Source organism: Octopus bimaculoides, chromosome 6, assembly GCF_046866305.1.
Source record: "Octopus bimaculoides isolate indiv1 chromosome 6, ASM4686630v1, whole genome shotgun sequence".
NCBI classification, from domain to species: domain Eukaryota; kingdom Metazoa; phylum Mollusca; class Cephalopoda; order Octopoda; family Octopodidae; genus Octopus; species Octopus bimaculoides.
The window spans coordinates 83,652,942-83,680,934 of NC_142933.1; the positions used below are offsets into that span (position 1 = coordinate 83,652,942).

The 27,993-nt window shown below is 29.7% G+C and overlaps 1 protein-coding gene across 3 annotated transcripts in view; it reads left to right on the forward strand.

Moving 5' to 3' along the window:
* The window catches only part of LOC106870527 (BAI1-associated protein 3), a 1,021,331-nt gene that overhangs the window by 376,917 nt on the left and 616,421 nt on the right, over positions 1-27,993 (forward strand). For all 3 annotated transcript variants that reach the window (XM_052968680.2, XM_089354166.1, XM_052968681.2), the window contains one exon: positions 25,328-25,355. The gene's annotated coding sequence lies outside the window, so the exon portion shown is untranslated. The remainder of the gene's footprint in view (positions 1-25,327; positions 25,356-27,993) is intronic.

Here is a 27,993-nt window from a genome sequence, read left to right on the forward strand (position 1 = left end):
TCATTATTTTATAAAGGAATGTTGTCTATTGTTTTATTTGTATTAGAAAATACTGATAAATATTTAGAAATATTTTGTTTGCCAAAGCTGAACAATTTGACGCCTATATAATTCTATCGCAGAAATGTACGTTTTGGAAATACGTCAGATTTACCGTTTTCTCCCGTGGATTTTCTACTCACATTTAAATGGGTGAATTATTGAGTTACGTATTATTCTTTCAGAATCACAGAAGTAATAGTAAAAATACAAACTCATGAAAATAGACTATTTGAAATATTTCTGACGTGTTGATCATTTTCAACATGTAGATTCTAACTTGATAGTATGATTTAAATCATTGTTTCTTGTTCAGTAAACCGAACGTAGAGACCTCACTGATTTGTTAAGTAAGACCTACGTTAAGGAAAAGATAATTTATAGAAGCCAGAAATATTAATGATTGTTATATGACAATTATTTATTTCATTCACAAATATTCACCACGACTCAATGAGGCTGAGTAAAAGTGGTAAATCTTCTTTGACAACATCAAGGTGAGAAATACAGCCCTAAATCAAGTGACAAACTAGGCGTGAAGTCATCATGACTTAAAACGTATTTATTTTCTTAAGCTGTGACACATACAGTATTTTCATTCACATTAATCTTAACTAGGGACGCCTCGCAACCTTATTTTATTTGTATCCAATATTGGTTTTGTTTTAATTTCTTATGCATTTACTAAGGGAGATTGGATGAACCTATATTTCCGCATTTTACTTACGGGTCATAAAAAAGTGAAAGGACTTTAACAAGGAATTTAGCCTCCACTGTTCAATTTCACATCCATTATGATTTATACTTCGTTTTTCAGTTTCCCCCTCAGAGCTCTTTGGTGTATAAAAAATATACTTCAAGGAAAATGTATTTCTTTTTTTTTTATTACAAACAGAAACTTTAAATAGATCTCTGCATGTGTATAACAAAATAAACGAATGAGAGAATATAACTGCATCAAGAACGTACACCTTATTTCGTGGTTTTCACAGACAATGGAAAACTTGACGTTTACACATTACACGATTTCTGGAATGTTATATGCTAATGTATATATTGAGGAAAATGAATCTTTACAAATCGCTCAACAATATTATACTGAATTTAATTGACCAAAATATTTTGTGAACGCCATATTGACCATCACATTCCGAGATATTGGTGACGCTGTTTAATTACATTCAAACTAAACATCTCGGTGTTGCACCCACGGGTTATATTCGGCTAACTGAATGAATTCATAACCGTAAAACTGTGAAATTTTCACTCTCTTAAAGGTAGAGAGAAATCTAGCCTTAGAAATTTCAGTTATCGTTGCTTGATTAATCATGTATTAGCCAACAGAAATACTAGCAATTACAGTATTTAAGCAACTGGAAATCAGTGAAATGACCAAGCTATTCTGAAATATATCCGATGGTGGCAAAAGTGTCTTTAAAAATTATGCTTGAAATATTATAGGATTGTCGATTTCAAAAACAAATCATTATCATTTGTTGACTTTACGTATAAAAAAAGATATTAATTTGTCCGAAGTTTTTAAATTCATTTAAAATTTTCAAATGAGTTCAAATAATAAAGGTTTGTATTTCTTTACGTATTGTCAGAAAAAACATCATTGTCTATATTTCAATATCATTCGAAATTTTTTTCTTTCTTTTGTCTGTAGATATAGTCAGTTGTTTCATTCTACATAACTCCATAATATGTTTTGGGAATTTTGTTTTGGACTTGGAATATTGATTAAATGTCGGAATGTTTTTTTTTTTTGTTTTATATAATAATTTATTTTTATATACTTTTAGAAACAAATGTCCCGCAGAAACCAACTAAGCAAAATTCGAAATTGATTTTACAAAAGATTTCCTAGATAATCTCTAGAGATACAATTTTTACATTTCGTTTTCACTTGTCATAGACAAGTTGATTAGTCTCTCAGCGCGTTCATTATTAGTGTCTCAGTCTCGTTTAAAGAACAGTCAAAACCTTAATAAAGAGCAGTATACTTATAAAGGCAAGTTAGATAGCAGTTTTGCAACGGCATTAAAAGTTCAGTGAGATTATTATAATTTACTTTAATCATAAGGATAAACGAGTCACACGGATATATCAGAATTGAATTATTCATGAAATAAAAGTTCGGGAGTCTAGATCTTGAGTCTGGTCTCGTCAGACTCGAAGTAACAATGAACAATTTCCTATAATTTTTACTACTTACAAAGCAAAGTTGTTTAATCGTAATATGGAATACTGTTACCTTTCATCCTATCGATAAAGAAGTACCAATCTAGTGCAGTGGATTATACGTTGTTAGCAGTAACTGATAGAGCTATTAATGCACTGACATCACAAGTGTAAAATTGTGTAAAACTAAATCAGCAATCATTCCCTTGAATAAACATCGGTGCCGTAGAGAGGGAAGTTTTGCATGCATGAGCAACAGCCAAACCTCCTCAAATCATCTTAACTAGGGATATATGTATATATGTGCAGCTGCACGTACCAATAAAGTCCCCAAGATACGCAACATTCTTCCTCCTAGCGTTTAGTAAATTTAATTGAAATTTAGACGATGTTATAATTTACCCGATGGAAAGAATAACTTTGGTAAACGAAAATAATGGTTTGATACCCAAAACATTTATTTCTTTTCAAATCCTTATTTCCATTATTTCAATCAATGAATTTTATTGCTTATAAAATTATTGTATTTTCTGTTTACTACAGCAAACATTATATCTATAGGTACTCACTGAAAATTTAGGTTTACTATCATTATTTATACACTAATGAATTCGATTAAGATTCTTCTCTGTATTTCAACAATTAACAGAACTGTTTATACCGTCAGTGGGTAGCATTGTCAACGACGTTTAGAAATTAACATTTTTCTCTTTAAAATAGAATTTTCGCCGGCGCAGATCACCACCAGTCTCTCTCTCTCTCTCTCTCTCTCTCTCTCTCTCTCTCTCTCTCTCTCTCTCTCTCTCTCTCTCACTCTCACTTTCTCTCTCTCTCCCTCTCTCTCTCTCACACACACACTGGCTTAGTGTCACTGTTTCGAAGACGAGAAGACTTTAGTTTCGCTATACCATGATAAATGCAACACAAGAACGCAACCAGTTGTTACTCATCTTCTAATTAACGGGTGTTTCGTTAAATACCATTTATGACTTGCAGTCCTCAGTATAAGTTTCAGCTACAGATAGGGTAATATGACAAAAATATGGCGGTTTTAAATAGATTCCATAACACTATACCAAAATATATTCGATTTGAAAGCATTGCTAAAACACTGCTAAGTTGAAATTATATTTGGAAGATTTCAGTTACCTTCAGATGATCTAACTCCTTTCCAGGTGGATTATTAATTATATAAAGTATAAAAGAATACATATCTTAGGAAACGATTCTAAGATTTATTTAAAACAGTTTTATGTTTCGAAAAATATTCTTTAAAACCCAGTTTTTCTGTATACTTCCACAGTAGAAAGTAGAACAAAAGTACAAAACATTTTACAAACATTATATTTCGCAGACGTTACACAGTTTTAAAATCTTCAATTTTTTCTTAAAGTTTACATTTATTTCATTTCTATGTGCATTTGTGTTAAGAAAGAAAGCATTTCCAAGAAAATATATAGTAGATTTATTAATTATTAATATATTTGAACACAGCGAAGAATATGAAATACGAATGCATTCTCTACGTTTCATGATCGTTAATTATTAATAGCTATATTATCTACGTTATATTTCTCTCTTTCAAGTTAAAAAGATCATGATTTAGTTTTATTTCCGTGTATGCATATTCCTAGCAATATATTACTGTTATATTGGATATGTATATTTCTATATGCTATATACAAAACAATATAAATATATATATGATACGATTTATTACTCTTACGTATAGTGCCATTCAAATAATGGAGTTCCAGATCAAATAGCTTTAGTATTTACATTCGTCTGTCGCCATACGCGTATCGAGCAAAAAATATGTAAGATTACTTTAACCTACTATATTCAATTTTGCCTTTAAAAGAAAATATAGAGATAGATCTTGGGAACGATTAAACGCTTAATCTGCTATATAGTAAATCTTTGTCTTTGAGAAGAGTTCAAAACCAACTGCTATGTCATCATTAAATGCATTCTGCCGTACGGTTCCTTTTCTCCTATTGTATGAAATCAACACACTTCTCTCAAGCTGTAAATGCATTTAGAGAATGCATTTACTTCACAACGTCTGATACACATGTTGTTAGTTTATATTGCCCCTTAGTTGATGAATTTCATGATAGTTTAGTAAGTTATATTTAATCATTTAATGCGGGAAAATAGTCAAAAGAGTATTGATAATATTGCAATATTTTGATATTATTAGGGCGACGAGCTGACAGAATCGTAAGCACGCCGGGTGCAATGCTTAGCGGCATTTCGTCTGCCATTACGTTCTGAGTTCAAATTCCGCAGAGGTCGACTTTGCCTTTCATCTATTCGGGGTCGATTAATTAAGTAACAGTTACGCACTGGAGTCGATGTAATCGACTTAATACCTTCGTCTGTCCATGGTTTTTCCGCTCTATGTTTAAGCCCATTGTGGGCAATAAAGAAATAAATATTTTGATATTATCAACGAACAGAAAAAAATCAAAATTATGCATGTGCTGTCTATGTGCACTAATTTTCTGCCTCTTTAGGTGAAGGGGAATACTCACTTGAATTTAGTTCCATAATATAATAGTGAGACATTGATTGATATTTTAATCATAGGTCTCCAATATTATTTATTGCAAGTACTACTTGAAATATGCCATTATAAAATATATATATACACAGGAAAATATTATATGTATAATATATAAAATATATTATACGTTATAAGAATTGCTTAAGAATTAAAATCCAACACAGACGTGTGAAATTCGAACTCATAAAGTAAAACAATGAAACTAAATCGTTTTCATGTTATCCCATTTCTGTCAATGTTATCGGATTAATATTAACAAACGACTAATTAATATGGCGAGGTTTGCAGTATTAACTGCTTATTAGGGTACATTAGTACTATTAGCTATCACCCGAGAGCAAGTATGCTTTCGCGGCATATACCATACTAAAACTAATTGATTTGGATATAAGAGCTGGAGGGAAAGAGACGCACAAGCATCCATCTAGTACTTATATAAAATTAATTAGTCTGGAGCAACGTGAAATAAAGCGATGTGCTTTAAATCACAACGCACCACTCAGTCCATAATTATGATTGCAAGCCAAATACCTAACTTGTAGATCACACATTAACTTCATGTTTTCTGCTTTTCTGTTTCGAACAGCATCATTTTCAATTTCCCGTCACGTTTGCGTCATATATATTACTCGACACATTGGATGGATACCAGTGTTAAAACTCATAGTGAGCACGTTAATTATTTGTCAAATGATATGCCTATATATACAGAATTATATCACTTAGAGTTAATTGAAGACAAAATTAATCACAAGTTTATGCTGCAAGATACAGAATAAATGTTGCTTACAATTGCTCTCCTTCTAAGAAGGACACAAGTTGTAAGAAATCCATTACATTGATATAGGTAAATAATTGTTACTTATTTAATCCAACCACCTCAGAGGAACTGAAGGTGAAATTCTTTGGTGGCATTTGAAACTAGGAGCTTTATAGTGTTGTATCGAAACACAGTAAGGCTTGTATAGTATGGGTTTGTAATATTTCCGTAAAAAGAGACCCGCATAACTAATAATCAGGAACATGCATAATATAAACATTTGAGATTTGTTTGTCGATTTATCGCTTTCCGTTGAAAATCAAAGCAAAAAGTAGGACATTTGTTGAGAGAATTAAAACTCGCAACCTGAAATTCACACTACATGTGAGGTGAGTGTTAATTCTTACAAAAGAAATTTAAAAAATGCACAATTCTTACTTACGCAAAAGCAGCATAGCTGCAAATGGTACTCGAAAGACTTTCAATGTGAGTAGCTATGTCATTGAAGACCAATAATTCAGAGAAAGCTGAAATAATACAAATATCATCAATACATTAAGAGAAATGGCTGAGCACTTGAGAAGATCTTGATACTTGGGAAGATTTTGAGAACGGTGAAAGAAATATATGAATTTTAGAATGTGATGAACGGAGACCTTCCATAAATGCCATCTATGGTAAACGAGAGGTGATAAAACCTTTGTTGGTGCAGCGAAAAGTTTTGAAGAGTGTAGTTGATGAATTTGTGTGAGGGAGTGATTGAAAGCTTACGCACGTATAACTAGACGTTCTTGTTGTTTTATATCCAAGTGAAAGAAGATGATATCTAAGTGAAAGAAGACGGATGAATGAAGATGGCATACGTGAAAGCCCAAAGTCGAGGTCTAGAGTGCAGTATGAATAACAGAGTTGGTGGCGTTAATAAGAACTGAGAGATGTATTTTCTTTGAGAAAAAGGATATGTAACTTTTGTTGTCCTGGCAAATGAGAAAAACTATGAGAAAATGCTTCTAACTGACAATTTCATTCGTTTGTATATCTAGGACGATGTAGACTGTGATTTGAAGAACTTTAACCACTACATGAAACATACCAAAAGGCCACCTTATGTGAGTTAATAAATGAGGAGTTTTCAGCTAAATTCTCAATTGTTCATAGAAAGAAGAGAGAATTGTTCAGTGGAATAAATATAATGAACAATTCAACATTTGGGGGATATTTAATATAAAGGTGCATTGTTTCTGGGCATTGCGCATAGTTTCCCAGATACACCATCAATTAACGTTTACCACTTTACAAATAGTATCTCATTTCTAAAAAGGGAAACATCTTTAATAACGGAAAAAATTGTTTAAAAATGAAATGAAAGCAATAATAATATAATAACTATTGATTTAGTCCTTGTATTTGTGATGATCCATTCATGTGAATCATTTTATAAACAATCATATTCTGAAGTGTTGTAAGGTTTATTATGCACTAATATGAGTTACTGCAAGAATGTTCACGCTGCCGAAACGAGTAGTTTGCATTGTATCTACTCCTAGACAATGGCTACATCGACAACAAAGTATCCGATCAGAGCTGTTTGTTTATCATCTACGTCTTAATTTGTCATTCATAGACAGGCGTATTAAATCCCGGTTGCTCAAATATAACTAAAATCTATCATCGTCCGTCTGAAGATTATATCTGCAGTCTTGAAAGTAAATCAGATTTAATCATAAAGGTTATTATGCCCAGACATAATTCAATATGTTGTCCGTCTTCTCATACAAACGATCACACATGCAGTTACAACATACATGAATACAGTGACATAATCATAAATTTGAAAAAAAACAACAACAATAAACAACTGATTTTCTTTCCTACTATTCCAGAAGTAAATATTATTTAATTGAAATAATACTATTCATGCACAAGCACATTATTTAAATTGTTAAAATGAATAACATACTGTTAAACTTGGGAAGAGTCATAAATACTAAACATGCTCACTATTTGTTGTTTGCCTATATTATACCACATTTTCTTTTACCGAAGCAGTTGATGTTTATTTATGTCTTCCAAAATGCTTTCTGCCATAAGTATCTGCAGCCTGTACAATGGGCTATATAAAAATAAATGCGCCCTTTTAAAGCCTAGTCAGGTTCATGTTTTCCAGTTTCAATGGTGAATGTGTTTTCCAGCAGGACGGGACGCCAGTCCATCGCAGCGTTACTCATTTTTGCCAGCTGAATTGACTGGAGCAACGTGAGATGATGTGTTTTGCTCAAGAACACAACGCGTCGCCCGGTCCAGGAATCGAAACCACAATCTTACGATCATGATGCTGACACCCTAACCACTGAGCCACGCGTCTCCACTACAATGGGCTATATATTCTGTACTAAATGCCTGTATTTTAGTTTTCATCTGATTCTATGGTTCTTACAAATCTCTATTAAACACGTAAACTAATGAGCTGCTTCTTTATGTAGTTCGCTTCGTTTCGTTATAGCTAACATCACAACACGTATGAGGGTTGACTTTAATTAATGTTTGAATTATTTTACTCTTATTCTTATATTAATGTGGTGGATGGTTGTTGTTATGACAAAGTTGTCACATCATTCGTTGTTGTATATGAAGTGTGTGATGGGTTCTACCTCCTGTATATGTATATATTCTGTAGTCTTACATAAGTTTGGGTCCTTTCATGTACAGAATGGCTACATGTACATGGCCCACTTTAATAATTTTGTACGGAAAAGAGCAGATACACACACACACACACACACACACACACACACACACACACACACACACACACACTCACTCACTCACTCACTCACTCACTCACTCACTCACACACACAGACACACACAAACACACTTTCATGACATACGTAGTCCTACGTACATTTGGTATGATTATTCAATGCGCAATGGAAATTCCTTTTGTAAGACGCGGGATTGTACAAGAATTTCTTAATTTGTTATGAGCGAACAGAATTTTCCCCAATGTTGCCTGTGAGAAATGTAATAACTCATAGGAGATGTTGCCGTCAGAATAGGAGCGCCCGGAACTAAATGGAAGATATTGCTCTTGCAATTTAGCCAGTTGACAACCGATGCCGGTGTGTTTATGTCCCCGTAACTTAGCGGTTTGACAAAAGGGACCGATAGAATAAGTATACTAGCCTTACAAAGAATAAGTCCTGGAGTCGATTTCTTCGACTAAGGGTGGTGCTCCAGCATAGCCGCAGTCAAATGACTGAAACAAAATAAAAGAATGAAAGGATATGTGTAATTCTCAAATAGAATCAGCGCGATACAAGTTTGACAAATCAGGACCTCCAATTTCAGGTGCAGTCAATCCAATGGACTTCTCACCCAATGGATTTTTTATATATTAAATGTGCATGTCCTGATGCTTTGCAATGAACACATATACCGGATCATAATGTTGTAAAGTCAATGTCTTAACCAACATATCAGCCACATCTGGCATATACCCGCCGTCCTTAAACGTATAGAAAGAACGCATTCCAGTCTTCATTAAATAAAAAAAAGACGTCATGGTCGTGGAAAGAATGTCTTCGTTCTATAAACTTGAGCAGAACGAGCTTATTTTATGGTGCAAAACGAAACGCAACTATGCGAAGTAAGCTTTTCAGCGTGATCCAACTAAGCAGTACGTTTAAAAAAGTGTCTTCCTCTATAAATTTGGATATAATAAAACCTTAAAACTTTAGTTGACAGAAACTGTGTAGAAGCCTGCCAGATGAATCATGCCTCTTAATGGGTGGTTTGGATGGTAAACTAAGGTCATCTTCCGCTTTAACATTTCACTTAGCTACGGGTCAAATTTAGAAGAGTCAATGTTATTATATACGTAAAATCCTGTCACGTATCCGACGAAACTTTCCTCTCTGGAGCTCATGTCTTTGAAATATTCTTAAAAGGAGTAACAGGTAGTCGGTATTGAGCTTCTTTGTCTGGCTATGTTATTGAAAAATAATCTTTTCAACGTTTTAGAAATCTTCGTATTCTGTTTATTCAGTATATCTATCTAAAAAAATAAATCAATGCTTATGGTAAAATTTTTATTTGATATTTTGATAGTTTTATTCACTTGTTGCGCCAGACAATCGATGTAACGCAAGCTTAACTAAACATTTCTAACTCCGTACCAGAGAAGAATATGTGTGTGTGTTTGTGTGTGTGTGTGTGTGTGTGTGTGTGTGTGTGTGTGTGTGTGTGTGTGTGTGTGTGCATGTGTGTATAATCCTTGCCCGTCTGTTATTCAAGAATCATGTAATCAAAAGCCATATAAATTTCTAAATGTTATCAGGATCTCTTTATCTGTCAGTCGCAATTTTGTTTTATTTCCTTTGTTTGTTTGTTTTTTTGTACATTATAAGCGTTCGTAGCACAGGAAAAAAAATATCATCTTAAATCCTTTGGATTTTATCTAATGCAAATTTTATTTTCATTCTTGTTACAATTTACTCAAGATTTTCTCTCGAAAACCAAAACTACAATAAATATGCAAACAATATTACAAACACTACCAGAAGAGATGAGAAACAACGCAAATCAGACTGACAGACACAGAAATATTCGATTGTCAACACTTGTATAATCATCAACAATCATCATTCAAATAAATCTGAACGAATCATAATTTCAATCAAAAATATTGCATGCAAGCTAACCAAAGAAATTTAAAGAAAATAAAAAAAATTAGTGTAACATTTACATCATTGAATTGGAAAGATTCTACTGCAGAAAAATATAAGAAAACAAAATAAAACATTACATTTTCCTGAGAGACGGTTTAGTTTACTTTCTGGCATTGCATTCTTTTTTACATTTTATAGTTTATTTTCAGCAGTATTTCTTTAACAGTTATATTACTCACCACTTTACCCTCTTCTTTCTATTTCCATCTCTCCATCTCTCTCTCTCTCTCTCTCTCTCTCTCTCTCTCTCGCTCTATCTATCTATCTATCTATCTCTCACACACAAGCACACTCACACACATATATATGTATACATACAGTATCATAGTATTAACCACGCCATCAGATGTTATTATATAACGCTGGCCACAATGCGCTTCCAATTCCGTCTTGATTGCGTTATTCTATTTCATCTTGACTCAAATTACTTGACTAAATCGTCTTCCCGTCATCGTGATGGCTTTCCAAGTGGCCTTTTCCGATCTCTGGCCTACCACACAGGTCCACCTGCTGTCTGTGAATTTTGCAATATGTCCAGGCCAGCGAAAAATCCGCTCTCAGTTCTATAAGATCACATCTTTCACTGCACTCCGTTCGCGAATTATTTCATTCGTATGTGTTCTCTTAAAGATATTCACACACACACGCAGACACACACGCACACACACGCACACACACACACACACACACACACACACACACACACACACACACACACACACACATGTATGTATTATAAAAAGTATTTATATAGATATATATATATATAAAATATATAGTTTTAGGGAAAATAACCAATTTTCAAGAACTCATCGATGAAAATCCACTATCACATATAGAAAAATTAATAATTAAAAGCACAATAAATGAGTATAATATAAAGTAAAGTAAATATCATAAGATAAATATAATAAAAAGATTACACGTGTTTCATAACCAATTTTCAAATAGAAAAGAAATTTAAATCGATTAAAATCAATTGAAATTATCGAAAATAAGTTCTATTCAAAAATATAGCTACTCGTCAGATCGTAAGTAGAACATAATTAGATATATATCTCAACCAACAATAAGTACCAAATGAATTAATATGGAAATACTTATTATATAAAGATAGAAAAATTATTAAAAAAATATCATAATATCAAAATAATAACCATTCAATAATCATCCCTTCATCCATTATAATACCATGTATATTATATACAAAAAACATCTTACATAAATTATCATTGTTTTAAATTATCATTGTTTTAAATACAAGTTGAACGAAGTTTAAGTTTAAAATAATAATGAAGATAAAATTAGTACATATTTAACCGGTGTAATAGTTAAAGCTAAAGACGTTTATTTAATTATAATTAAAGATCAATTGAATAATAGAAAAATACAAGATTATTTATTTCTACAAACGTAATAATAAAAAATATGAAGGAAAAAATTATGAATGGAAAAAATTATGAATGAAAAAATTAGGAAAGAAAAAATTATTAAGAATAAAAGGTTAAACTTTATATATATATACAAAGTTTTGATTTAAAAAAAACTTTAACGATATTATAAACTATAAAGATTAATAATTAATCAAATAATATTAATCAAAAATAATCGAAAATATATCAACACTATTCCAATCGAAGTTCTAATATTATGTTGAAATGAAACTATAAGTTCTAAATAATTTAGTGTTAAATAAGTTATCTATTAAAATAATCTATAAAGAACCAAATGAATAGTATAAAAACAAGAATACATATTATTTTCAAATAGTAGAAAATCATTAGCAAAGTGAAAACTACTTATCCAAATTTTTCCGTAATTCAAACTGAAAACTAAGACGTTATCTAATAGCTATAGCGTTTTAAGCAAAAGTTCGCGCGAAAATACTACGTTAAAAAAGAACGTTAAAATAGAGAATAGAATACGAAAGCATGAATGAAATAATAATACTTAAATAAATGAATGAAAAATTTAAAATTTATATAACTAACAACATAAAAAGAACAAAAAAACTATAGTTATCTTATAAAACATATTAATAAATATTAAATTCTAATATATAATAAATAAATAAAAATATTAATAGTTGTAAATTAAATAATATTATGAAATAAACTAAAATACTACTATTGATTTAGTCTTATCAAAATCGTAGTGTCATTGTAATATAAAACCTTAAACTTACTAAAATATTAACCTACCAATAAAAACAAAATATAGCTACTAGAATAATTAAATAGATACCCCAACACACACCCTAATACATACATACATATATACATACATACATACACATATACATATATATATATATATATATATACATATACATATATATACATATATATATATATATACATACATACATACACACACATATACATACATACACACATATATATATACACTTACATGCATATACAAATATACATACTTATATATAAAAAACATATAAACATATATACATACGAATATACAAAATAATATACGTATATACACACAACATACACACATATATACACATAAACACTAATAAAAGCATATACATAAATAGAAACATGCGTACACATATATACATAAATACACACATATATATAAATACATATAACACATATAGACCAAAACATACACACTACCATAAATATATATATATACATAAATATATATCTGCACATACACACATGTACCTACCAAAATATACATATAAAAACAAATACACTCATACACACATATAATAAATAAAGAATAATATATATAAATACACACTCATCCTCCCATGCTCTCAAATATACATATTATATAGACATACATACATACACATAAAAATGCACATATATATATACAGAAAAAACATGCATATACATATACATATATACATATACATATATACATATATATACATATATATATACACACATACATAAATATATATATATATACACCTATATATATATATACCTACTAATTTATATAGACAAATTACACACACTCACATATATACTTATACCCATATATATATACATATATATACACATTTACATAAGTACATACATAAATATACATATACATATACACAAAAATACTCAAAACTATATATATAAAAAGAAAAAAAAAATATACACACAAATAAAAATTCACTCAAATAAATAAATATATAAATAAGGAATATTCTAAAACAAAACTACACTCACGCACTCACTCACACGCACAATATATATAAATATACATCTATACTCACAAATATATATCTTTATACATACATGTAAATACAAATATACACTCAATGTACACAAACATATATTAAAAAAAAACACCACATATATATACACTTAAACCTATATAAATACATACGTAAACATATATACATACACCTAAAAATATACATACATACTAATGCATATAGACTAAAACACACACCCTCAATATATACATATACATGCATATACACATACCCATATAAACAAAATAAATAAAAAATTATTAGCTAAAGTTTTTATATAAATAAAGTAGTTTATGTCTACATTTTATTTTTCGTTCATCAAAAGAATTAAGTAAATTATTATCCTTATGAAATAATATCTCTTTAAATTCATTATTACATAAATTACAAAAGTTATTACCTATATGATAGGATTTAGCTTTACAAACTATCTCCCATTTTAAAATATATTTAATATGTTTAGCTTTAAGTTCCCACTTAAACCTATATAAATACATACGTAAACATATATACATACACCTAAAAATATACATACATACTAATGCATATAGACTAAAACACACACCCTCAATATATACATATACATGCATATACACATACCCATATAAACAAAATAAATAAAAAATTATTAGCTAAAGTTTTTATATAAATAAAGTAGTTTATGTCTACATTTTATTTTTCGTTCATCAAAAGAATTAAGTAAATTATTATCCTTATGAAATAATATCTCTTTAAATTCATTATTACATAAATTACAAAAGTTATTACCTATATGATAGGATTTAGCTTTACAAACTATCTCCCATTTTAAAATATATTTAATATTTTTAGCTTTAAGTTCCCAAATATATTTACTGAGGCCAGTAGAATTAATTAAATTTCTATTCTTAAATGAGTGCATGTGTTGAGCTACTCTTAATTTAATTTTATTAGAAGTCGAACCTATATAAATCTTATTTAAATTATAACCATTATGTTTATTTTCATTCAATAATTTCACTATACATTTATACACTACATCTTTCAAATTACATTTATTATTAAAATTACATTTAGTTTTATCTAAACATGTACAATTAATTATATTCTGGTCAACATTATTACTATTAAAATTAATATTAGAATAATTATTAAATTTAAATTTGTAGTAATTATTTAACTTAAATTTATTAAAAGAAGAGATAATATTAGCAACATTATTAGTAGTGGAATAACCTACACCAAAATTATTTTTAGAAAAAATATAATGATATTTTCTATTATCTCTAAGGAATAAATCAATAACTTTAAAAACTTCATTAATAATGTTAGTTTTAACTTGAACACCGTATGGAATAATTAACCAGAGTTTGTTCTTATTATAGATATTATTGAATTTATTATTAGTATTATTAAATTTATTATTATCATTAAAAATATTAAAATAATATTTAAAATTGTTTCCATTAAAATTAAGTTTATGTTTAGGTAATTTATTATAATACCAATTATTCTTATTATTCTTATTATTACCTAAGAAGACATTATCATGAGTATAAAAGTTATGTTTATTAAAAGGGTCATTATTATTATAATTATTATTACTACTATTATAAAAATATTATTAAAAAATATTATATTATTAGTATATCCCGCTTCTTGCAGGGCTTTATTATAATAAGGTGCATGTTTTTCAAAAATCTCTATATTAGAAGATAGTAAAGATATTCTCTTACCTATAGTAAATGTTAAGGATTTTTTAACTGAGGGTGGGTGATTGCTTTTAGCATGAATGTATTTAATATTTTCATTAATCTTATGGTAAGGTTGGGTATTACCAGTAGATAAATTAAAATTAGCATCTAAGTAATTAACGTTATAATACTCATTATAAATAGTAATCTTTAAACCATTTCTTTTAAAAAACTATATATTCTCTTCTTATATAATTCTAGTTGTCTATTAGTGCAATTTTTAGTAAGTAATAAAAGGTCATCCCTATATAAACCACACTCCAATTTTAAGTTTTCAAGTTCAAGTTCTGATAATAAATATATACCTAATAAATCAGTTACCTGTGCTGAATCAGGCGCCCCCATTGGTATATCAAAATAATCTCTGGTATCTTTTCTAGCCCACAATTTATTATCATATTTAATCAATGATTTCCTAGCCATTTTAACTACTTTTACTTCATCGTTAGTCATACCTACTTTCTTCATAGCAAAAATTAGGGCCTTATTTAGTACAATTTCATTTATAGAAGAATAATAATTGTCAATATCAATTTGAATAAATTTATACCTATATTTATCATTAATACTATTAAACCAATTTAAAGTATCTACTCTGGAATTCCATAATTTAAGATAATTAATTCCATTTAATTTGTTAATATATTTATCTAAAATTATTTTACTTAATTTACCTAGATCTGACTTACACGGACAAATAAGCCTAACTTTAGGGTCAGAATAAAAATTATCTTTATGGTCTTTTAAAGTAATTCTAGGGTGCATCGGTACATAAGGTTCTGTCTTACTATCAAGTTCGTATTTAAACATTATTAATTTAGAGGCCTTATTAATCAAATTTAAAGTATTTTCTGGAACTATCTTATATTTTTTATTAATTTCTTTCTCTAATAAATAATCATATAGTTTTACATCTAGTTTATATAAGTTCCTAGTTTTATCAGATTGTACAATAATACCATCCATATTTCTAAATTGTTTAATTTTAATGGCTAAATTTCTTAAATAATCATTATGTCTATTTGGATATTTATGAAATTTAATATTTTCCACTACTTTCCAAATACTATCCTCTAAAATTTGTAAATCCCTATTATACGGTGGTTCTTTTCTGGATTTAAATTTAGAATTAATGTAATTTAAATTATCTACATCATGAACATTAGTAATATTATGAATATTATTAAAATAAGCTTTCCATTTCATTCTAGTAATAAATTCTTTAATATTATTAATAAGTTTCAAAATATATTCCTTTCTAGATGGTATGGGGATATCCTTCAAAGATGAATTCCAAAACAGTGGCTGAATCCTACCTGTAAATTCCATAATCAACGAAAAATTGAAAGTTAAATACAAACAACAAACTTTAATTATAAATTAGAAAATAATAATAATATTATTAGGGACAAAATCCAAAATTACAGGTAAAAAACTCAATTAAAATCAATTTATAAAAAATTAAAATTAAATTGAGCCTTATAGATAAAGTATATATAAAATATATAGTTTTAGGGAAAATAACCAATTTTCAAGAACTCATCGATGAAAATCCACTATCACATATAGAAAAATTAATAATTAAAAGCACAATAAATGAGTATAATATAAAGTAAAGTAAATATCATAAGATAAATATAATAAAAAGATTACACGTGTTTCATAACCAATTTTCAAATAGAAAAGAAATTTAAATTGATTAAAATCAATTGAAATTATCGAAAATTGGTTATTTTCCCTAAAACTATATATTTTATATATACTTTATCTATAAGGCTCAATTTAATTTTAATTTTTTATAAATTGATTTTAATTGAGTTTTTTACCTGTAATTTTGGATTTTGTCCCTAATAATATTATTATGATATATATATATATATATATAATATACATATATTATGTAATATATTAATATATTATATTTATGCATAATATATATATAACATATACATACATGTGTGCGTGTGTTTGTGTGTGCGTGTGTGTGCATGTCTGCTTTTATGCATCTGAGGTGTATGCACGTGTGTACATCAGGAATGCACAACATAACATTAAACAATACTAAATAGGAAACATACTTATAACATATAGCTACTTGCATGCGCAGTATTTTGAGGTTAAGAAACTCGAGAGACACCCCAGAAGTGCTGTTGAAGTAGTATACAAGAGAATTAATGACAACAAATATTCTTATACCAACAGCCAAAAGGATTGTCTTTTATAAGGAAGGTAAAGCTTTCCAGGACACACGAATGGATCATGCCAGTTGAGAAAAGAGTTAAATCTTGCATTTTATATCACTTATTGTTCGTCAAAAGCAGTTCATCTTATTGTGCTCACTTGTACCATGGAACTAAAGTGTGGAGAAGGTCCAAGAAATGAAGAGAGAAAAACGTCAGAAGCTGGTTTGGGATTATCACATGAACGGAAGTGGGCAGTCGGGAATTTGCTGGTGGTTATCCTCAATAAGGGTGATGGATTCCTGGACGTCACAGGAGTGAGTAGAAGAACCGTCAGGAACAAGGCGGATACCGTTGAGAAATCATCTACATGGTTCTAGCTGAAAAAGGTGACTTGTGGAATCTGTAGTAAACCATTTGGGCACAAATTTAGGCCTGATCAACCTTACTCAGACAGTCTGAAAGAGGGGTGTATGTTGTAAGATGTGAAATATCTATTGAGGATATGTCTAGACATTTCATCTGTAAGTGTATGTAGAAACATTACTCCACAAAATTCTCCATAAACACACTATATTAATATTAGCAGAAATACTCATCATAACAGTGTACAATGCCAAAATAATCAGACAACATACATTCAGTTATCACAAAGAGAAACTCCAGACTGAAGATATTTAAATATAATGGTTGAATTCAAATCCATATAGCAAATTTCTAGTAGCTATGACCATTCACATTGTAAAGTAGCAGGAAAATGCTTCAGTATCCATATCCATTGTTTCTATTGTCGAGACTATAAAGAGTGGGCTGTAGATTTAGAGACTTTGCTTCTCCACAGAAACAGGTGATTGATAAAACAGGAATACGAGAATATATACATACATACATACATACATACATACATACATACATACAAACATATATATATAAATAACAGAAAGGATATATAAACATGTATACACAAAGATATGTACATACTTACATCTACATGTGTATATAGATGCATATTCGGGTACAGGATATATATATATATATATATATATATATATATATATATGTGTGTGTGTGTGTGTGTGTGTGTGTGTGTGTGTGTGTATGAATATATACATATGTATATATTTAGAATATATATGTACACATATTTATACATATATATATATACATACACACATATATATACATGTATAAATATATGGTTATATATTTACATATACGTACATATATGTATTTCTGTGTGTATGTGTTTATATATATATATATATATATATATATATATATATATATATATATATATATATATATATATATATATCAATATCAAATCACATTTCGAGTAGTAAACTTATCTAATTCCGCGAGTTTTGTGTATCCATAACTCCATCTTCTCTGTTCTCTCACTATTTTTAGAATTTCCCAACATTATACAATTAACTGTCATTGACACTAATAATTTCACCTCCCCTTTCTATCTTCTACTAACTCACCATTTCATTACTATAGTATTAACCCTCGTATCTCACCCCATCCACATGGTTCTTCTATTAATTATTCATGTTTAAATGTCTTCAACGTCCGTTTCGTTATTTCCCTTTCTGTACATATAATCATTTGGTCTTTCTCTCATACATGTTAAAAATCTATTTCCTCTTTCTTTTTTCACTCATTCATTCCTTCTCTCTATTTTACATGTATCTCATGTTTGTTTATCTACTTTTAGTTTACGCTCACATTTTCGCTCCCTCCATGTCTCTGTGTGTCTGTCTCTCTCTCTCTTTCTGTGTCTCTCTATTTCTGTGTCTCTCTGTCTCTCTATCCCCCTCTCTGTCTCTCTCTTCTTCTCTCATTCACTTTCCTTCCCTTGACATTTTTCTTTCACACTTTGTCATCTACATAGCTTTATTTCTTTTCTCGTCCTCACTCTGTTTAACAGATTCTTTTGTCTCTTCATATTTTCCACGCATCTCACTTTTATATTTTCAGACCCACGTTTCTTTTTCCTCAGTTACATATAACTCATTCAAAACAGGGCAACATCCCAAATGCATTCTATGTACACTGTACCATTATAGTTCTTCTGTAAAATTGTATACAACTATAGATTTATATATGTGGGCTTGTGTGAATATGTATTCGTGTGCCCATGTGTGTGGAGTGTGAACGTTTGTGTGCGTGCATGCGTGCATGTGCAATTCACTTTTCATCAAATTTGATAAATGTAAGTTTCACACTTGGTTTATAATAAATAATTGCGAGACGATAAAATCAAATATATCCGAAGTTGTTATATTTATGGTTTGGTACCATGTAAGGTAACTGTAAAATATATAATTAATGGTGAGAAATAAAATTTTACTATGTAATTGTTATAGATGGGTTCCTTCCCTTGGGTTTGTATTCTTTTATTCTTTTACCTTTTTCAGTCATTTGACTGCTGTCACGATGGAAAACTACCTGAAAGCCTCTTTTTATTCCAAGAAATCGATTCCAGGACATATTGTTTCTAAGCCTAGAACTTATGTAACGGGTCTCTTTTGCCTAACCGCTAAATACGGGGACATAAACACCAAGTGATTGTGGGGGAACAAATGCAGACACAAAGACACACGCACATAACTATATTTATATATAATAATATTAGGAACAAAATCCAAAATTACTGGTAAAACCTCAATTAAAATCAATTTATAAAAAATTAAAATTAAATTGAGCTTCATAGAGTAATATATATATAAATATATAGTTTTAGGGAAAAGAACCAAGGTTCATGAACTCATCGATGAAAATCCACTGTCACATATAGAAAAATTAATAATTAAAAGCACAATAAATGAGTATAATATAATACAAAGTAAATATCATAAGATAAAGATTTTGCTGATAATGTGATCTTCTATTACACGTTGCGTTTTCCAGAGATCTATGTTTTTTAGTAATCGTAATAATGAGAAATTGAAGAAGGTAACCGCGGCATACTTTAAATTGCATGCGAAACAGCGTAATAGTATGGAAAGGAATAAGTGGAGACGTACACAGTGATGCCGACACTCGTACAGTGAACAAATTTGAATTCAAATATCAAAACAAAAAACATGAATATTAAAAAGCAATACTAGTGTTACACAGACCGGATGTGTACGTTTTGATGTTGATTGTTCGTACCAATGCACCACAATTCACAATATTCATCGCTATCCCAGAGTAGTCCATGTTAGCTTTGGTATCAAACAAATTGAGGCATAATTATGCCTCAATTATTGAGGTATAATATTATTATGAAATGAATATTAGAATTGAGGCATTATTATGAAGTACGCAATACAAATTTAATACACTACTATATATTGGTTTCAAATTTTGGCACAAGGCCAACAGTTTTGGATGAGGTGGGGAAGTCGAAATGTACTCAACTGGTACTTATTTTATCCAGCCCGAAAGGACGAAAGACAAAGTTGATCTTGGCGGAAGTACTACTATATATTGACAAAATGTAATGTCATTTTTTAAAAGTTACTACTCGTTTAGGGATTTTAAATACCATTATCGATATCTCTGTCATATTATATATAGCTGCTAAGAATGGTTGATCTATACTTCAATAACGAGAGATTTTTAATATCATAATACGTTTTTTTAAGTGCGCCTATTCTGTCAAAGATCAGACTCACTCCCCTATCTGCCTTCTATTTTTAATTAATTTCATTTAACTTCAGTACATGAGTTGTCCTCATAGGCTTTCACTACAAGAGTCAAAGATTTATATTTGCGCATTAATACGGGTTTAAGTTTGATTAATTATATATTTTGGCTCATCACATTGCATATCTTAGCGCATACTTTACTATTCGGTTTTCATGAAGTATGACTCCCTGCGTAGTTTCTTCTACTCATAGATTTATAGTGATTCAATATACTTTAAATCACGCATATAATTACTAAGGTGGAGGCACAGTCTAGAAAATCTGATTAAATTCTGACGAATGAATTCATACTAGGAAAACAAAATGTGAAGAAACGTTGAGAGCAGAATGTAACTGAGATGAGTGCTATTCCTTCTAGAATTGATTTCGAAATTTTTATGGCTTTCAATTTCAAAGTTTTAGTAGCATTATTAATGCTAATTACTACATACCTTTTCGTGTTTGCTCCAGAGTGTAGAGCGACAAACTTTTAAGTGACATATTTCTAGACTTTTTTTGCATTAAGCAATATTTTTGTTGTAGAAACGTTTTATTGCTTCCTGCTCATTAGTGAGCTTCACATCATGAGATTACCATAACTCGATGGTATGTGCAATAAAACAACATGTTCTCATGAGTGTCTGGTCTATGATTTCCTCAGAAGCTATTCTTCTTCCACATATCAATCTGTTGTTTCTAATAGAATGTGGTGTGTTAATGCTAAATATACGCTAGATTTACAAAATCTCTACCTCTATACTACAGACAGGTTGCAAGATATAAGACGAGCTGAGTACTTGAAACTTTATAGCGTTTAATTAGACCTTGACTTCATACGCCTTATTATGTTCATAGTCCCGGTGCAGTTCAGTCTACTGAGGAGTCTTGATTGTATTATCATCGCCAGCAAAGCCCATGAAGCAAGCTTTTCTAAATAGGAACATATGTCCTTAAACGGTATTAGCAGCATTGATTTGTGATATGCAATGGGAAGAAGCATCTAATATGCGTATGCGTGTATGTGTTTGAGTAATACATATATGATGGATTTCTGATGTAAATTTTAATGTTCTTTCATTAGGAAATTACACTAATAAAAGAAACTAGACAAATGCTTGGTGAATAAAGATTCATGGTTTCCTTTATTAAGAGGGATTTACTGCTATTTACATTTCATTCCATAACTGTTGTGTATTTATGCTGTCAACATGGTTAAAGATTTTGGCTTAGAAATTCTCAAATAGGAAACATGAAATAACATTTAGAAGACAAAAAATCGTTAAATGACAGCTGAGAGCTGGTCTGTCACCAGACGAACAAAATACACATTTCATGCATGAACACATATAGATGGCAGTCAAGGAATGTGTGTGTGTGTGTGTGTGTGTGTGTGTGTGTGTGTGTGTGTGTGTGGGTGTGGGTGTGACGGTGGTAGTGATAATCTTGACAAATCGATTTTAAATTTTGTTATTCACTTGTGTTATTATGTTTTATAATTTAGCTGTTCAGCAATCTTTCTAATTTTGCATTTGAAGATCTAATATGTTCCAAAATCTCTTAGAATATTCTATTTCCATTTTCAAGATGAAGATTAAAACATGTAAAAGCAATGATCACATGACAAAATGCAAGCGAAATTTAAAATTAAATATTTGCTGAAGGTTTTATAGAATATTTTTAGATTGAATTTGTCACTAATTTGTGCAATTAGAAGAGATGATTTAGATACATTGATATATTGGTTTGACGCAGCTGAATAGAAATTATTTTGTTATATATTTCAAGAAAATAATTTGAGAACGTTATTGGAATTTCATATGTTATTTTCGATACCGGAAGCTATAACCGCATACTGTTAGAGCTCTATTTCAGTGTCCATAGCGTTAAATCGTTAAAACATATTTCTACTGTAGCTTTATCATAATGAATCTTTATAATACAAATCGAGGTCAATAATGTAAGGTACCATATATATTAATTTGTAATGTATCATAAGCCTTCTTCGATTCAGCACCTGTTTATAACGATATGGATTCTTTCCCCCACCGTTAATTCTCTATATGAAGCTACCAAGTCCATTACTGGTGCTGAAAAGTTTGATTGATTTGGTATGACTTGATTAACAGTGTAAACTGCAGTCTCATAACACATTGGTTAGGTATCATTGAAAAAACGCTAGTTTTTATCTAATGTCAAGGATGGGGACCATATGAGAGTCATTCTTTTTCCAAGAGATTTGAATGCGTAAATTCAGCAGATAACACATCAAGAAATTATTATTGTTCGACGATATACAACCGAGTTAAGCAAAATATTATTAAGTGAAAATTATATGAATTAAACTAAAATACTAATATAAAAGTATTTGAGAATTTGTTTCACGTGACTTAAAGAAATCTTGTCTTTTGTTATTTTTATAGTGAATACACACACACACACACACACACACACACACACACACACACACACACACACACATTTATATATATATATATATATATATATATATATATAAATATATATATATATATATATATATATATACATATATATATATATATATATATATATATATATATATATATATATATATATATATATATATATATATATATATATATATATATATGTAAATATATAAAAACAAAAAGATAAAGAAAGCAAAGGTAAGGTTGAAGAATTTTATGGATAGAGTCTTACAGCTGTTTCTGGGAAGATCCAGTACTTCCCTTCATCGGAGACAGAAAAAATAAAGTAATCTATTATTATATCCATAGGCGGATATTTTTAGTATGAAGTGGTACAGAGTGTGATGTGCTGAAAAAAGAGAGAACAGAACTTGAAGTGTAGTTTCATTCCAATGGTAAATATCCGTGTAGAAATTCGTGCAAATTAATCCTTGTGTGAATAATCCGGAAATTTATGTTGGAACGAGAGTTGATATAGCTTAGGTAGCAGAGGTATATATATTCCATCTTGCAATAGATTTTTGCTTATTTACTTGAAGAATGTCCAAGTCCGGGGTTTGGTTAAATCCAATACCCTCCTCAACCTTATATATATATATATATATATATATATATATATATATATATATATATCCAGATAAAGATGATGTCTTTAAAGAATGACGAACACAACCGAAATAATGAAACAGTAACATATGTATTTATATGTCTTGGGTCACCTCTGAGGAAAAGAATGGTCGAAGTTTTAAAATTTGAACATCATGCCAAATTTGCATTAGTATATTAACATACTTTCTAATAAAAGGACTTTTCCTTTTAATACGTATGGCATATAATTTATTTCATATAAAGTCGAAAATTTTAATTATAAGAAATGAATCCATTTAATCTGACACAATTCCTATATTCACTATATTTATGATGAATTACTTTAAAATATTTAAAGTATCAGGTAGCGAAACGTTACCGCATTTTAACTTGATATTTCGTAAGTATTAACCAAGAATTTTTCTTTTTACGGGAACAGTATAATTACCGTTTAAATGTTCAGTTCTAATTCTTTTGATGTTATTTACAACATTTGGAAAGCATTGTTTCTTCATTCACACTAATCTAAGCCCATGACCATTTCTGGGACACAGGCCATTTGTGATGTACCTCTGCTTATCCTTGCTGTGGTCCCTCCCCAATACTTTGAGAATTGTACAAGGTTATTTAATAGTTTTTTAGAGGAAGCTACTAACACTGCACCAACCTCCAAGTTCAAGAACAAAAAAATGCATTTAATCTGACTTCTACCCTCTGACCTGCCCAGCGTGTTTGAATCCAACAGGATTCCTAAACTCTTATAGATTTCATATTAGAAACAAGCAAGCATGCAAGCATCCAATCCTTTTATGGCAATGCAACAGTACACAACAAGAGATTCCTCGGACATACTTCGCATTTTCCTGAGATGCATTAATATATAAACACGTATTGATAAATCCTTAACGGTGGATAAGCTATGATGGCGTATCTCACCATGTAAACACGGAAGAAATAATGTATCGTATACTAGAATGTGTCATATAGAATAAATGTATTATAGAGGAGATAATGTATCACACTGAACCAGCATTCCTAATCACAAAATGTTCGGTATTATATATTAAGGGACTGTTTGAAAAATTGTTGAAAATTGTTTTTTCACTCTAAATCATGTTTTGTTTCAGCTATTTTGTAATTCATAATCCTTAAATCGACATTTTTGTTTCTCATCTAGGGACGGCAATTTTGACAACCGGGCAATCGTAAGTTGAATGTATCTATATTTATACTTAGAATAAAACTATAAATGATGATGATGATGATGGTGGTGGTGGTAGTGTTGGTGTTGGTGATAACATTTGTTGTAATGACAATTTTATGAAGTAATATGATTTTATTTTCTACGCTGGTGTATTGCAAATGTGATATGATAAAGAAAAGAATGGTTTGAAATGAAATATTGATATGAAATAATTCCAGTATATATTGTGGCTATCGTAGCCGACTATATATTCATTCCCACCTAAGTCTGCTTGATTTTAGGAATTGTATCGAGGGATATGAGCTGCTACACATCTTTGTGATTTCCTTTCTCAAAAATAACTCGGAAACTTTTTTTAAATAAAACATTATTTGAAAAGATAAACTTCCTTACCTAGCAGTTCTGCTATAAATATGGAATTTAGAGAACACGGGAAAAGAATATTAAAGAACAAATATGCTACTAATATTAACAAATTTTAAGATATTATAGAATTACAATTGCTTATATTTCATAACATATTACAGATTATGGGGGTAACTTAAATATAAGTTTAAACCTTACTGAAACATGACTCGTTCAAAGCCGTATTTTAGACGTATTTGAAATACGACCATGTGTTTTTAATTTTTTTAATTTATATATATGATGCGTATAGAAGGATTTGGTAAAAGTTGTTTTTCGTTATTAAGCTAAAATGTTTTTTTTATTTGAAGGCATTAACTCATGAAACGCACTTTGTTTAAAAAACAGCACAATTATTGCTAATTACATTGTAAAAATCAAGCAAATTTAATGATAATTTTACAAAAATTCATAAAATGCACAAACTAAAATAGCAAACTCATTTTCATATGAATCGCTTTGTCTGTGTCAAGAAAACATTATACGAATATAATTAAGTATTTAAGCAACTGGTTGAAATACATTGTGTTAAATACTGTCAAAAGCTCAAGGACCTTGTATTTGGTTGCCTTCACAAAATATGGCCATCATAAGTAAAGTCCACCTATACCTAAATGGATCACGATAACTGTCTACTTTGTGAACAGGACGTTATCCACTATATATTGTTTGAATGAATGTTAGGAATCAAACAATAATTTCACGAAGCTATAAACCGCAGATTACATTTTGAGTGATTATTCTTTGATTTGTAATTATAAATGAATATATGCGTTTCTGTATGTGTCTGTGTTATTTTACAGTGTGTTTATATGTGTGTGTCATATACATACTCACACACATACACACGCACATATATACACACACACACACACAGACACACCCACACACACACACACACACACACACACACAGATGTATTCTTTTATTCTTTTATTCCTTTTAGTCATACGGGTGAGGTCAAACTGAAGCACTACCGTGATTTTGTACTTTTACACATCATTGTTATTTAGTTAATTTCTTCTGGGTATTCGTATTTCATATCACTACACCTGCATATGGTTTTTCATTGATTGTTGGCCGGTTTAGTGTATGAGTAAGTTTGATACTGATTACATAATCTGTACTTGACGCTGGGACGTCGGTTCGTTTGGGATCATTTATAGGAGGATTTAAAATTTCATCACGAAAACACACACGTCCGCAATGTGTCGGTTTCGTAATTTCTTCGTCTGCGATTTGAAGAGTTGTGAGTCTTTGACGTGACTGGTCCATATATATATATATATATATATATATATATATATATATATATATATATATATTCATGTATATGTATATGTATATGTATGTATATATATATATATATATATATATATATATATATATATATATATATATATATATATATGTACATACATACATATATATATATGTATGTATATATATATATATATATATATATATATATATATATATATATATATATATATATATATATATATATATATATATATATATATATATATATATATATATATATGTATGTATGTATGGACGTAACTGGTCCATATATAGCTAGCTAGCTAGATAGATAGATAGATAGTTCGTTGCTATTTTCAGGTAAGTGTATTGATTACATAGGATCTATCATTTGATATCCCGAAAAAGCAAACGCTCGCATCACTTGTACTTGACGCTGGGACGTTAATTTGTTTGGGATGATTTATAAGAGGATGTTAAGTTTCTCTTTGAAAGCATCCACGTCTGCAATGTGTCGATTTCGTAATTTCTTCTTCTGCGAATTTAAGAGTTCTGAGTCTTTGAATCCCACGAAGTTGCCGTAACTGGTCCATATATATATATATATATATATATATATATATATATATATATATATATATATATACAGAGGGAGAGAGAGAGAGAGAGAGAGAGAGAGAGAGAGAGAGAGAGAGAGAGAGAAAGTAAGAAAGAGATAGATACATACATACATACATACATGCATACATGCATATATCGTTGCTATTTTCAGGTAAGTGTATTGATTACGTAGGATCTACCATTTGATATCCTGGAAAAGAAAACGCTCGCCTATACCGAAGTTTAATGAGACATATGCAAATATTTGTCTTCTATTAGCATCAGAACTAATCCTCTTTACAGTATTAATGGTGCCGGAACATACTGTTGATGCGATGTTGATGAGAAATAACATTACAGACAATAAACAA